General features: G+C 38.2%; 1 non-coding gene across 1 annotated transcript; it reads right to left on the reverse strand.

Annotated features, from left to right (window-relative positions):
- Positions 1-246: 246 nt before the first annotated feature.
- Positions 247-318, reverse strand: TRNAC-GCA. The gene has a single exon. It is a non-coding gene; the product is annotated as a tRNA-Cys (tRNA).
- Positions 319-14147: the final 13829 nt, after the last annotated feature.

A 14147-nucleotide genomic window follows, 5' to 3' on the forward strand; every position in this document is an offset into this window, starting at 1 on the left:
AGTTGTTCAGTCATGTCCAACTCTTTGAGACCCCATGGACTGCAGCCCACCAGGCTCTTCTGTCCATGGGTATTCTTCAAACAAGAATACTGGAGTGGGTTGCCATGCCCTCTTCCAGGGGATCTTCCCAACAACCCAGGGATTGAACCCAGGTCTCCCACATTGCAGGCAGATTCTTTACCATCTGAGCCACTAGGGAAGCCCATGAATACTAGAGTGGGTAGCCTATCACTTCTCCAGGGGATATTCCCTACCCAAGAATTGAACTGGGGTCTCCTGCATTGCAGGCAGATACTTTACCAACTCAGCTACCAGGGAAGCCCTCTTTCTGAGATACCCATTATTCTATGTTGCCTTTACTAAGAGTAGGGTAATTCTTGCAAGATTTCTTCATCTTTCAATTATCTTACTACTCTTTCCTCTTCTACTTGTATCATTGCTAAATTTTTATTATTGACCTCATAATTTTCCTTCCATAAGATCGCTATTTCCAATGCCTTCCAATTGTTCTTCATTTCATTCATTGAGTTCTCCAGGTTTAGAAATTTTTTGTTACTTTTTTAGAGTTTCAATCTCTTTGCTATTCTTTCTACTCATCAACTTTATTCCTGAGCTCACTGAACTGCCTTTCTAAGTTTTCTTGCAACTTACTGAGTTTCTTCATGACAGCTATGTTGGATTCTCTATCAGTTAGATCATAATATTATGTGACTCTAAGTCTGATTCCTGGAGAACTGTCATTTCCTTTTTGTGATATCATGTTACCATGGTTCTTCATGGTGCTTAATGAGTTGTTTCTCTGCTGGCACATTTGAAGTTGCAAACCTATTTTTTCTTTAAGTATAACCCCCCCCCACCTTAATTCTAAGGAGTCAACATGCTAGTAATTAGAGACCTTTGTTTTTTCAGTAAGTGGTGCTATAGCACAAGTATTTGGCTGCTTTTATATGAGCTGCTTTTGGTTGTATTAAATAATTAGCACTATTCACTTTACCATCTCTGCTAGAAGTGTCACCAAGTATCATCACTGTCATTTCTTGTGCCTCTCGGGTTGCTGCTGCCCCTGTCACTTCTGTCACTGGCATCGCTGCCTGGGACACCAGGATGACAGGCACCTCTGTCGTGTTTAGAGTCACCTGGGTCACGGGCTCTGCTGCCACGAGAAGAGAGGGTTTGGGAGATGCTAATGTCACAGTTGCCTTTGCCACATTTGGGGTTGTTCAGTTTACAAGTGGCTCCTCCCCTGCTGCTGGCAGGATCTGTGGAGCTGCAGGCTTAGCCACCAAGATTGGGGGTCCAGAATCATGGGTACTGCCTTTGTTATTTCCCCAGTCCCACCCCACTCATTTAGATATACAGATGTGTGGAAATAAGTCTCCAGCATCTTTGTGTGTTGGGCAGAGGAGCCTCTGTTAAGTCATGGATGTTTTACTGGCTATACATTGAAGGGAAGAGACTTCATGCTACCACAATACTGACATCAGTCTTCTTTACTGCATACTTCTTTTTATTTATTTATTTATTTATTTATTTATTTATTTATTTATTATTTTACTTTACAATTCTATATTGGTAAATTTATTGGGGTATAGTTGATTTACAATGCTGTATTAGTTTCAGGTGTACAGCAAAGTGGATCAGTTTTACATAACATTTATACACTCTTTTTTAGATTCTTTTCCCACATAGGACATTATAGTGTATTGAGTAGAGTTCCCTGTGCTATAAATAGGTTATTAGTTATCTATTTTATATCTATTATTTTTTATTGTGTATATGTCAGTCCCAATCTCCCAATTTATCCTTCCCCCACCTTATAACCTTAGTAACCATAATTTTGTTTTCTACATCTGTAACTCTATTTCTGTTTTGCAGATATAAGTTCGTTTTGTAGCCTATTTTTAAGATTCCTCATAAAAGCAATACATATCATATTTATTTCTCTCCGTCTGACTCACTTAACTCAGTATGACAATCTCTAGCTCCATCCATGTTGCTGCAAATGGCATTAGTTTGTTCTTTTTTATGGCCGACTAACACTCCATTGCATATATGTACCACACCTTCTTTATCCATTCCTCTGCTGATGGACATTTAGATTGCTTCCATGTCTTGGCTTTTGTGAATAGTGTTGGGATGAACATTGGGGTGCATGTATCTTTTAAAGTTATGATTTCCTCCAGGTACATTTCCAGGAGTGGGATATCTGGTTCATATGGAAGTTCTATTTTTAGTTTTTTAAGGAACATCTATACTCTTATCCATAGTGACTGTACCAGGTCCCCACCAACAGTATAGGAGAATCCCCTTTCCTCCCCACCCTCTCTTCACACTTTTTAAAAACTAAATAAAATCAGTTTCATTTTCCAATTCAAGGCTACTGAGGAACCTGGAAGTGAGCATTTTAACTGTTCATAGTGACTTGGAAAGAAGTTGCCGATATTTTCTGAAGGGGGGAAAAAAATTGAAAAACTGGAAATCTGATCCCTGGATCCATGTGACTTTATCTAGGCTGTAAGGTTGTCCTAAAGGAAAATTATTCCCTAGTGCCTCTAGTAGCAATATTTGAGATGCTCCAAATATATATCTTGAGAAATATTAATTCTTAAATTATGAAGCCTTTAAAATCTGTACACTTCATCTATTTCTAGTTTACTTTCTTCTTTTAACAACTTCAAACTGGATTATAAAATATGTTCACTAATTTACATATATCAGTATGGTACTGTTTAAAATGTTTAACTTGACACCTAAAGCACAAGGAACAAGATCAAGAATAAACAAGTAAAACTATATGAAACTAAAAAGTTTCTACATAGCAAAAAAAAACCATAACAAAGTGAAAAGATAACCTCTTGGTTGGAAAAATGGAATGGAAAAATATTTGCTTACCATATATCTGATAAGGGTTTAATATCCAAATATATAAAGAAATAATGTAACTCCATAACAACAACAACAAAAAGATAATACAAATTTTTTAAATGGGCAAAGGACCTGAATAGAAAGAAGATAAATGAAAGGCCAACAGGTACATGGAAAGATGCTCAACATCGTTAGTCATCAGAGAAATGCAAATTAAAACCACTCTGACATATAACCTCACACCTGTTAGAATGGCTATCATCAAAAAGATAAGACATAACAAGTGCTGGCCTAGATGTGGAGAGAAGGAACCCCTTCTGTGGGACTGTAGATTTGTACAGACACTATGGACTTCCCTGGTGGCTCAGTGGTAAAGAATCTGCCTGCCAGTGCAGGAGACACAGGATTGATCCCTGGGTTGGGAAGATTCCCTGGAGGAGGAAATGGAACCCACTTCATTATTCTTGCCTAGAGAATCCCACGGACAGAAGAGCCTGGCAGGCTATATATAGTCCATTGGGACACAAAGAGTCAGACACAACTGAGCGACTAAAGAAAAACAAAACTATGGAAAACAGTATAAAAGATTCTCAAAAATTTAAAAACAGAACCAAAGCACTGGAAAAGATCAGTTTTCATCTCAATTTCAAAGAAGGCCAATGGCAAAGAATGTTCTAACAGCTTCACAACTGCACTCATTACACATGCTAGCAAGTTAATGCTCAAAATCCTTCCAGACAGGCTTCAAGAGGATGTAAACCAAGAATTTCCAGATGTACAAGCTGGATTTAGAAAAGGAGGACGAATCAGAGATCAAATTGCCAACATCTGTTGGATCATAAAAAAAAAAAAAGCAAGAGAATTCCAGAAAAAAAAAAACCATCTACTTCTACTTCATTGATTATACTAAAGTCTTTGTGTGGATCACAACAAACTGTGGAAAATTCTTAAAGAGATGAGGATACCAGACCACCTTACCTGTCTCCTGAAACACCTGTATGCAGGTCAAGAAGCAACAGTTAGAACCAGGCATGGAACAATGCACTGGTTCCAAACTGGGAAAGGGGTAGGTCATCAAGGCTGTATTTTGTCATCCTGCTTATTTAACTTATATGCAGAGTACATCATGCAAAATGTCGGGCTGGATGAAGCAAAGCTGAAATTAAGACTGCTGAGAGAATTATCAATAACCTCAGATATGCAGATAACACAACTATAATGGGAGAAAGTGAAGAGGAACTAAAGTGACTCTTGATAAAGGTGAAAGAGGAGAGTGAAAAAGCTGGCTTAAAACTTAACATTCAAAAAACTAAGCTCATGGCATCCAGTCCCATCACTTCATTGAAAATAGAAGGGAAAAAGTAGCAAGAGTGACACATTTTATTTTCTTGAGCTCCAAAATCACTGTGGGCAGTGACTGCAGCCATGAAATTAAGACACTTGCTCCTTGGAAGAAAAACTATGACAAATGGGGAGGGAGGAGGGAGAGGGGTTCAGGATGGGGTATACGTGTATATCTGTGGCGGATTCATGTTGTTGTATGACAAAATCAATACAATATTGTAAAGTAATTAACCTCCAATTAAAAAAAAATATATATATATATATATTAAAAAAAAAAAAACCCTGCTGCTGCTGCTAAGTCACTTCAGTAGTGTCCGACTCTGTGCGATCCCATAGACGGCAGCCCACCAGGCTCCCCCGTCCCTGGGATTCTCCAGGCAAAAACACTGGAGTGGGTTGCCATTTCCTTCTCCAATGCATTAAAGTGAAAAGTGAAAGTGAAGTCACTCAGGCGTGTCCGACTCTTCGAGACCTCATGGACTGCAGCCTACCAGGCTCCTCCACCCATGGGATTTTCCAGGCAAGAGTGCTGGAGTGGGTTGCCATTGCTGTCTCCGAGGACAAACCTAGAGAGCATATTAAAAAGCAGAGACATCACTTTTCTGACAAAGGTCTGGATAGTCTAAGCTATGGTTTTCCATTAGTCATGTATAGATGTGAGATTTGGACCATAAAGAAGGTTGAGTGCTGAAGAACTGATGCTTTTGAACTATGGTGTTGCAGAAGACTCTTGAGAGTCCCTTGGGTGGCAAGGAGATCAAACCGTCCATCCTAAAAGAAATCAACCCTGAATATTGTTAGGAAAGACTGATACTGAAGATAAAGCTCCAATATTTTGGTCAGCTGATGTGACGAGCCAACTCATTGGTAAAGACTCTGCTGCTGGGAAAGACTGAGGGCGGGGGAAGGGGATGACAGAGGATGAGATGGTTGGATGGCATCACTGACTCAATGGACATGAGTTTGAGCAAGCTCCAGGAGATAGTGATGGACAGGGAAGCCTAGTGTGCTGCAGTCCATGGGGTCACAAAGAGTCGGACATAACTTAGAGACTGAACAACAACAAATGTAAGCAAAAGCTACCTATTTCACTGTTGAGCAGAATGGAAACTTTGAGAGCCTTTACACACACTTTTCCCCTTTGCCACACCATTCTACAACATTCTAAATCATGGCTGTTTCAACAGCTGGGATTTTAGAGAGAAGACAGTGTAGGAATAGAGCCTCAAGCCAAGCCATGGAGGGTTTGTAGTATGAGTGAGGCATGACATTTCTTCCTTTGAGTCACTAAGATTTGGGGGCCATGTGATCCTGCAGTATACTCTAGCTCATCCTAACACAATAGTTTCTTGAGGTTCTATGATTATTTGGAGACTTGCATTCAGAGTCTGAAATACTATAAAAATGAAATCACTACTCACAAAAGTTGTCGTTACTAGCTAGCTGGTGAAACTATGACAGTCAATGCTTGTTAAATGAGCTATCTCTCAATCCCATCTTTCTGAGTCCATGAAAGCATCTAAGTCAGTTATCAAAATACTTGTGCACCTTTGCTAACCTGACAGCATTCAGCAAAAGATTGAAAACACTTACAGTTCAACATTTTCTTTTTCAATTCTGTCTTTTGACTGAGATGATAGAAAACATGTATTTCTTTCTTCCAACTGTCTCCAAGCTTTGAATTCAAAGGATTACAAAGTATCAGGTTTAAATTGTCAGTTTGTACAAGTTCAAGTTAAGAAATGGAAAAGTGTTTTTCAGTGTCTGAAAAAGTATAGTCCACTAAATATAGTCAGGGGATTGTTAAACATTGTAGAGGGTGGTAGTGTGAAGGAAGGAAAAAAAAAAACCTTAAATATCAAAAATCTACTAGCACCAAAAACACATGAGGAATATGGGACTGAGGTATTACCAAAATGGAAATATCTATAATATGAAAAGGAAGAGCATGAAATTTCTATATAATAATTTCCAAACAACCTGGGGGTGTTCAATAAATGTAAGCAATGTGACAAGCTACCTTAATCAGAACAAAAGAGTCATCATAATATACCTACCAGAGGGAAATATCAATACATTCACAGTAAACATGACTAAAGCAGCATTTTCAAAACTGTCCTACAGAATACACCCATATTTCCCATATCTTCCCTAATTACCCCCTTTAATAACTTGAGGCCTTTAGAACAATTGTATGTTCTTCACTTTTGCTAGCTATTCTCACAGGAATACCACCACCATAACCACAAAAAAAAAAAAAAAAAAACTTGGAGAGATATTTCTTTTGTCCTTTCCCTATTCCCAGATTCTGTTTTGTTAAACTAGTTTAGCAGTTATTCAAATTTCCCTTACATTATATCCTATTTCTAGAGTCATTACTTTGCCCTTAAGGCACATATTCCAAACTTCCTAACTGCCTAATCTACTCCATTTGTTCCTATAAAGCCTTACTCACCATGGTGTTCTCTCTCATCTCTCCTCTCTTGAGGTGTCTTTTTTAGTTCATTTAATGTTTGGTTATTGATTTATCTCATTCAAGTGTTTTTCCCACATGAGGTTCATGGATGATATAATCTCTAAGCTCCCACACATTTCCAAGTAGCTTTGTTTTATTATATCTTTGACATATCATTTGTTCTTGGGTCATGGTCAGACATTCTTCTAACATTTGTGGGGATAGGAACAAAGATAAAAATAGATGTCTACATACCATATACCTGTAAGACTGGACCCCGGGGCCATGATGGCCCGCCCCTCCTCTCTCCCGCCTGCGAGAAAGTCCCTAACGGAAGGATCCTCCCAGATCCCGGGGACCAATGACAGCACATTTCGCCAGCTAAAGCCACCCCACCCCAGCCACGTAGAAGGACCTATCAGCCCACATGACACCTCAACCTAACAACCTGTCCGAGTCCCCGTCCACTAACCGTACCTTTTTTGGGTGATCTAGCCTGACCATCCCTCATAATGAATGCATACAAACCACTCCTCAGCACAGTCCAGGCGCAGACTTCCTCGACCTGCCTGTTCGGATCCGGGAACCCCACCTGGGAGCGCTTCACCATTAAAACCTGTTAGACATTCTTTTTGGTGTCCTGGTCGTCTTTTACCTAACAATACCCATGGTATAAACCAAGCTAATAAATTATTAAATATGATCTATATCCTACCTTAATAAGCACACCTTCCTAATAGACTGTAGGAAGCACTCCAAAAAATGCACAGACTCCAATTCTGTCCCCAAAGTGGTAGTGCAGCACAGGTACTTGATTAGCCGGAATCATTGCACTGTGAGGGGGGTCATTGATGTAGGGAGGACAGAGTGTCTATTTTAAAATTCTAGTTTTGTGGTAAAGGATCTTTTAAATTTGGCCTGAGAATGTTACTCACCGTGGTACTCTTTGATCAGTAGTCTGTAGATGTTTTTCAAAAGCTTTCCCATTTCAGCATTACCAATGAGAAATCCAATTACAATCTGATTATTTTTTCATTTCTAGGTAATTTGTTCTTTCTGTATTAACGTTTATTGGAGTTTTTCTTTATTTTTGCAGAGTTGGCAAACTACAATCCTACTTTTTCACAGGTTGTTAACTATGAATAGCTTTTAACTATTTAATTTTTTTAATTCTTACTTTTTAATTTATTTATTTTAATTGGAGGCTAATTACTTTACAATATTGTATTGGTTTTGCCATACATCAACATGAATCTGCCACGGGTGTACATGCGTTCCCCATTCTGAAACCCTCTCCCCCCTCCCTCCCCATATCATTCCTCTGGGTCATCCCAGTGCACCACCCCAGAGCATCCTGTATCATGCATCAAACCAGGACTGGCGATTCTTTTCACATATGATATTATACATGATTCAATGCCATTCTCCCAAATCATCCCACCCTTGCCCTCTCCCACAGAGTACAGAAGACTGTTCTATATATCTGTGTCTCTTTTGCTGTCTCACGTACAGGGTTATCATTACCATCTTTCTAAATTCTGTATATATGTGTTAGTGTACTGTATTGGTGTTTTTTTCTCTGGCTTACTTCACTCTGTATAATAGGCTACAGTTTCATCCACCTCATTAGAACTGATTCAAAGGTATTCTTTTTAAAGGCTGAGTAATACTCCATTGTGTATATGTACCACAGCTTTCTTATCCATTCATCTGCTGATGGACATCTAGGTTGCTTCCAGGTCCTGGCTGTTATAAACAGTGCTGTGATGAACATTATGGTACACGTGTCTCTTTCAATTCTGGTTTCCTTGGTGTGCATGTCCAACAGTGGGATTGCTGGGTCGTATGGCAGTTCTATTTCCAGTTTTTTAAGGAATCTCCACACTGTTCTCCATAGTGGCTGTACTAGTTTGCATTCCCACTAACAGTGTAAGAAGGTTCCCTTTCTCCACACCCTCTCCAACATTTATTGCTTGTAGACCTTTGGATAGCAGCCATTCTGACTGGGGTGAAATGGTACCTCATTGTGGTTTTGATTTGCATTTCTCTGATAATGAGTGATGTTGAGCATTTTTTTCATGTGTTTGCTAGCCATCTGTATGTCTTCTTTGGAGAAATATCTGTTTAGTTCTTTGGCCCATTTTTTGATTGGGTCGTTTATTTTTCTGGAATTGAGCTTCAGGAGTTGTTTGTATATTTTTGAGATTAGTTGTTTGTCAGTTGCTTCATTTGCTATTATTTTCTTCCATTCTGAAGGCTGTCTTTTCACCTTGCTTATGGTTTCCTTTGTTGTGCAGAAGCTTTTAAGTTTAATTAGGTCCCATTTGTTTATTTTTTCATTCATTTCCAATATTCTGGAAGGTTGGTCACAGAGAATCCTGCTGTGCTTTATCTCGGAGACAGTTTTGCTTATATTCTCTAGGAGTTTATAGTTTCTGGTCTTACATTTGGATCTTTAATCCATTTTGAGTTTATTTTTGTGTATGGTGTTAGAAAGTGTTCTAGTTTCATTCTTTTACAAGTGGTTGACCAGTTTTCCCAGCACCACTTGTTAAAGAGATTGTCTTTAATCCATTGTATATTCTTGCCTCCTTTGTCAAAGATAAGATGTCCATAGGTGCTTGGATTTATCTCTTGACTTTCAATTTTATTTCACTGATGTATATTCCTGTCTTTGTGCCAGTACCATACTGTCTTGATGATTTTGGCTTTGTAGTAGAGCCTGAAGTCAGGCAGGTTGATTCCTCCAGTTCCATTCTTCTTTCTCAAGATTGCTTTGGCTATTTGAGGTTTTTTGTACTTCCGTACAAATTATGAAATTATTTGTTTTAGCTCTGTGAAAAATACCGTTGGTAGCTTGATAGAGATTGCATTGAATCTATAGATTGCTTTGGGTAATATACTCATTTTCACTATATTGATTCTTCCAATCCATGAATATGGTATATTTTTCCATCTATTAGTGTCCCTTTGATTTCTTTCACCAGTGTTTTATAGTTTTCTATATATAGGTCTTTTGTTTCTTTAGGTAGATATATTCTTAAGTATTTTATTCTTTTCATTGCAATGGTGAATGGAATTGTTACCTTAATTTATATTTCTATTTTCTCATTTTTAGTGTATAGGAATACAAGTGATTTCTGTGTGTTGATTTTATATCCTCCAACTTTACTATATTCATTGATTAGCTCTAGTAATTTTCTGGTGGAGTCTTTAGGGTTTTCTATGTAGGAGATTATGTCATCTGCAAACAGTGAGAGTTTTACTTCTTCTTTTCCAATTTGGATTACTTTTCTTGCTTTTTCTGCTCTGATGGCTGTGGCCAAAACTTCCAAAACTATGTTAAATAGTAGTGGAGAGAGTGGGCACCCTTGTCTTGTTCCTGACTTTGGGGGAAATGCTTTTAGTTTTTCACCATTGAGGATAATGTTTGCTGTGCATTTGTCATATATAGCTTTTACTATGTTGACATATGTTCCTTCTATTCCTGCTTTCTGGGGATTTTTTATCATAAATGGATATTGAATTTTGTCAAAGTCTTTCTCTGTGTCTATTGAGATAATAACATGGCTTTTATTTTCCAATTTGTTAATGTGGTGTATTACATTGATTGATTTGCTGATATTGAAGTATCCTTGCATCGCTGGGATAAAGCCCACTTGGTCAAGATGTATGGTGTTTTCAATGTCTTGTTGGATTCTGATTGCTAGTAATTTGTTAAGGATTTTTGCATCTATGTTCTTCAGTGATATCAGCCTGTAGGTTTTTTTGTGGGTGTGTGTGGCATCTTTGTCAGGTTTTGGTATTAGGGTGATGATGGCCTCATAGAATGAGTTTGGAAGTTTACCTTCCTCTGCAAATTTCTGGAAGAGATTGAGTAGGATAGGTGTTAACTCTTCTGTAAATTTTTGGTAAAATTCAGCTGTGAAGCCATCTGGTCCTGGACTTTTGTTTGCTGGAAGATTTCTGATTACAGTTTCAATTTCCAAGCCTGTGATGGGTCTGTTTAGATTTTCTATTTCTTCTCAGTCGGTTTTGCAAAGTTGTACTTTTCTAAGATTTTGTCCATTTTTTCCAAGTTGTCCATTTTATTGGCATATAATTGCTGATAGTAGTCTCTTATGATCCTTTGTATTTCTGTGTTGTCTGTTGTGATCTCTCCATTTTCATTTCTAATTTTGTTGATTTGATTCTTCTCCCTTTGTTTCTTGATGAGTCTGGCTAATGGTTTGCCTATTTTATTTATCTTCTCAAAGAACCAGGTTTTGGCTTTGTTAATTTTGCTATGGTCTCTTTTGTTTCTTTTGCAATTATTTCTGCCCTAATTTTTAAGATTTCTTTCCTTCTGCTAACCCTGGGGTTCTTCATTTCTTCCCTTTCTGGTTCCTTTAGGTTAGATTTAGTTTATTTACTGGACTTTTTCCTTGTTTCTTGAGGTATGCCTGTATTGCTATGAACCTTCCCCTTTTTGGGTTGGTGTGTTTTCATTTTCATTCGTTTCTATGCAAATTTTGATTTCTTTTTTAATTTCTTCTGTGATTTGTTGGTTATTCAGCAGCGTGTTGTTCAGCCTCCATATGTTGCAATTTTTAATAGTTTTTCTCCTGTAATTGAGATCTAATCTTACTGCATTGTGGTCAGAAAAGATGCTTGGAATGATTTCAATTTTTTTTTTTTTAAATTTACCAAGGCTAGATTTATGGCCCAGAATGTGATCTATCCTGGAGAAGGTTCCATGTGCGCTTGAGAAAAAAGGTGAAATTCAGTGTTTTGGGGTGAGATGCCCTATAGATATCAATTAGGTCTAACTGGTCTAGTGTATTATTTAAAATTTGTGTTTCCTTGTTAATTCCTGTTTAGTTGATCTATCCATAGGTGTGAGTGGGCTATTAAAGACTCCCACTATTATTGTGTTATTGTTAATTTCCGCTTTCATACTTGTTAGCATTTCTCTTACATATTGTGGTGCTCCTATGCTGGGTACATATATATTTATAATTGTTATATCATCTTCTTGGATTGATTCTTTGATCACTATGTAGTGTCCTTCTTTGTCTCTTTTCACAGCTTTTGTTTTAACGTCTATTTTATCTGATATGAGTATTGCTTTCCTGCTTTTTTTTTTTTTTGGTCTCTATTTGCATAGAATAACATTTTCCAGCCTTCACTTTCAGTCTGTATGTGTCCTTTGTTTTGAGGTGGGTCTCTTGTAGACAACATATATAGGGGTCTTGTTTTTGTATCCATTCAGCCAGTCTTTGTCTTTTGATTGGGACATTTAACCCATTTACATTTAAGGTAATTATTGGTAATTATAATCCCATTGCCATTTATTTTATTATTTTGTCTTAGCGTTTATACACCCTTTTTGTGTTTCCTGTCTAGAGAAGATCGTTTAGCAATTGTTGGAGAGCTGGTTTGGTGGTACTGAATTCTTTCAGCTTTTGCTTGTCTGTAAAGCTTTTGATTTCTCCTTCATTTGAGTGAGATCCTTTCTGGGTACAGTAATCTGGGCTGTAGGTTATTTTTGTTCATCATTTTAAGTATGTTCTGCCATTCCCTCCTGGCCTGAAGAGTTTCTATTGAAAGATCAGCTGTTATCCTTATGGGAATCCTCTTGTGCGTTATTTGTTGTTTTTCCCTTGCTGCTTTTAATATTTGTTCTTTGTGTTTGTTCTTTGTTAATTTGATTAACATGTGTCTTGGTGTGTTTCACCTTGGGTTTATCCTGTTTGGGACTCTCTGGGTTTCTTGGACTTGGGTCATTATTTCCTTCCCCATTTTAAGGAAGTTTTTCAACTGTTATCTCCTCTAGTATTTTCTCGTGGTCTTTCTTTTTGTCTTCTTCTTCTGGGACTCCAGTGATTCGAATGTTGGGGCATTTAACATTGTCCCAGCGGTCTCTGAGGTTGTCCTCATTTCTTTTAATTCGTTTTCTTTTTTTCCTGTCTGCTTCATTTATTTCTACCATTCTATCTTCTACCTCACTTATCCTATCTTCTGCTTCCGTTATTCTACTGTTGGATCCTTCTAGAGTGTTTTTGATCTCATTTATTGCATTATTCACTATATATTGACTCTTTTTTTTAGTTCTTTTAGGTCCTTGTTAAACGTTTTTTGCCTCTTCTCAGTCCTTGTCTCCAGGCTGTTTATCTGTAACTCCATTTTCTTTTCAAGATTTTAGATCAATTTCACTATCATTATTCGGAATTTTTTATCAGGTAGATTCCCTATCTCTTCCTCTTTCGTTTGGTTTGGTGGACACTTATCCTGTTCCTTTACCTGCTGGGTATTTCTCTGCCTTTTCATCTTGTTTATATTGTTGTGTTTGGAGTGGCCTTTCCATATTCTGGCAAATTGTGGAGTTCTCTTTATTGTGGTGTTTCCTTGCTGTGGGTGGGGTTGGATGGGTGGCTTGTTGAGGTTTCCTGGTTAGGGAAGCTTGTGTTGGTGTTCTGCTGGGTGGAACTGGATTTCTTCTCTCTAGAGTGCAATGAAGTGTCCAGTAATGTGTTATGAGATGTCTATGGGTTTGGAGTGACTTTGGCCAGCCTGTGTATTGAAGCTCAGGGCCATGTGCCTCTGTTGCTGGAGATTTTGCATGGTATGTCTTGCTCTGGATCTTGTTGGCCCTCGGGTGGTACTTGGTTTCAGTGTAGGTATGGAGGCGTTTGATGAGCTCCTATTGATTAATGTTCTCTGGAGTCAGGAGTTCTCTGGTGTTCTCAGGATTTTGACTTAAGCTTTCTGCCTCTGGTTTTCAGTCTTATTCTTACAGTAGCCTCAAGACTTCTCCGTCTATACAGCACCAATGATAAAACATCTAGGTTAAAGATGAAAAGTTTCTCCACAATGAGGGACACAGAGTTAGATGTAGACGAGAAGAGAAAGGAGGGGGATAGAAGTGACCAGGAGGAGAAGAGAGGGGATCAAAGGAGGATAGAGCAAGCTAGCCAGTAATCACTTCCTTGTGGGCTCTCCACAGTCTGGACCCCTCAGAGATGTTCACAGATTTACACAGAGAAGAGAAGAGGGAGGAAGGAGAGAGAGGTGGCCAGGAGGATAAAAGGGGGAATCAAAAGGAGAGAGACAGATCTAGTGAGTAATCAGTTCCCTAAGTGTTTTTCACATCCTGAAACCCACAACCCTGGACAGAGATTCACAGAGTTGGGTAGAGAAGAGCAGGGGTAGGGAGGAGATACAGGCGATCTGGTGGAGAAAAAGGAGAGTCCAAATTGGGAGAGAGCAGTCAAGCCTGTAATCTTGCTCCCAAGTAAATATGGGTACTGAAGTTTGGATTCTTAAAGATACAAAATTGATAACAAATACAAAAAAGCAAAGATTAAAAATCTAGAGCAGAGGTTGGATTCTCAAAAATACAATACTAAAGAAGAAAACAAAGTCATAATAATTATATATATAAGTTTGCTTTAAAAATCGGAGAAGGCAATGGCACCCCACTCCAGTACTCTTGCCTGGAAAA

The sequence above is a fragment of the Oryx dammah genome, unplaced genomic scaffold (genome assembly GCF_014754425.2).
Source record: "Oryx dammah isolate SB20612 unplaced genomic scaffold, SCBI_Odam_1.1 HiC_scaffold_23, whole genome shotgun sequence".
Taxonomy (NCBI): domain Eukaryota; kingdom Metazoa; phylum Chordata; class Mammalia; order Artiodactyla; family Bovidae; genus Oryx; species Oryx dammah.